General features: G+C 40.5%; 1 pseudogene; it reads right to left on the bottom strand.

The window, feature by feature from the left end:
- Positions 1-307: 307 nt before the first annotated feature.
- Positions 308-1,113, bottom strand: LOC130458125 (glutamine synthetase-like; annotated as a pseudogene).
- Between the last annotated feature and the right edge of the window lie 493 nt (positions 1,114-1,606).

Below are 1,606 nucleotides of genomic sequence, written 5' to 3' on the forward strand. Positions count from 1 at the left end.
ACATTGCCAAGAGAACCCAACGCTATTGAGAGAGAGCCCAACCTCACCAAGACAGAGGGAGAGAGAGGAAGTGACATGAAATAAATAGGCAGTTCTTTACATAACTTCCTCAGTCTCACATGTACCAATGGTAGCTTAAGCTTGGCTTAGGACAGCCCAGCGGGTCTGTCAGTTGTTTCTGATTTGTCACTTGATAACACATGTTGGTCATAGGAAATCCTCCTCACAGTTAATCCTTAAGTGGGGGTGTATACATTCCTGGTTGCTAGAATTCTAAAGACTAAGCAGGGTGAAGTCAAACTAAAATTCACAATGGCATTGAGCATTTAGACCTCCTCTGGGATCCTGACTCAGATGTGATTCTGGTGTTGCTCTGGATTGCTTCTTCAATATACTTTAGACAATTGTCCTTTCTCATGCCTAAGGTACTGAAATTAGGGTGGAAACCAACACCATTCTAGTTCCCAGGGATTGACTTGAGATCAAAAAATACAATTCCTATATCTTCAACTCACTTGATGGAGAATGAAGCAAGTAACCCAGAGTTGATCTCTCATTTCAATCCCTTCACAAGGTTCTATATGAAACTCCCACTGAGCTGGCATAACATATGCATTTGTCCCCCCAGTCTTGACTGCAGTGTATAGGCAAGCACAGTCATGAGCTCCTTCTATATCTCTTTCTTTCATAGGCTTAGATAGTTCCCACACACAATAATATGAATCCTGGAGCCCAGGGACACATTGAAAGGCCAACTAAAAGGATATCTTTCTGTTTCCATGAGAAGATACTCCTGCTCTATGCCACACCAGGGTCCATGGTTAGAGACCATATCTATTATTCATGTATAACTATATCTCAAATTGGTCTCTGTGGGCTATTTAAAAACTTCACAGAAAACCAATTTTTTAGGATCCTCCCATAAGTGGTCTCAGGACAGAGAATCAGGAATAAAGCATATGGTTCACAGCTTAGGGTCCACATTTTACAGGACAGAATCTCATCAATGTCCTCAATCCAGATAGAGATAGCCTTGACTTTATTGCCTTGAGACAGTTTCATTTACAATTGCTTAATATTTTTGTTCAAGTCAGAACTAGCCAGGGTGGCCATGTTTGGAAGCTTTCTTGGGCCTGAAAGTATACAGGAATGAGATGCCCAAGGGGAGGGCACAGGACAATCATGGTGCTTCCTGCTGGGATGGTAGGAGGCTTTAGGCTAGAAATCATGGAGGTGGTTCTCTATGGGTTCAATTTTCAATAATCATTTTCTGACATTTTACAAGTCATGTTCTTCCCTTCTTCCCTCTCCTCCCCCTTTCCCAAGACATATGATATAGGTTGTACATATGTTATTATAGAATACATATTTTCATGTTCACCATGTTGTAAAAGGAGACAAAAATTAATTACAGTAGAGAAAAACTCATGAGGAAATAAAGTGAAGAATTGCTTGCTTCACTTTCATTCAGGCTCTACCTTTTTCTTCTAAAGCAGTGGATAGCCTTTTTTGCCAAGAGTCCCTAGGAATTACCCTGGATCACTGCTTTGCTGATAATAGTTAAGCCATGCAAAGTTGATTATCCTAATTTATTACTGTTACTATG

Source organism: Monodelphis domestica, chromosome 3 (assembly GCF_027887165.1).
Source record: "Monodelphis domestica isolate mMonDom1 chromosome 3, mMonDom1.pri, whole genome shotgun sequence".
Taxonomy (NCBI): domain Eukaryota; kingdom Metazoa; phylum Chordata; class Mammalia; order Didelphimorphia; family Didelphidae; genus Monodelphis; species Monodelphis domestica.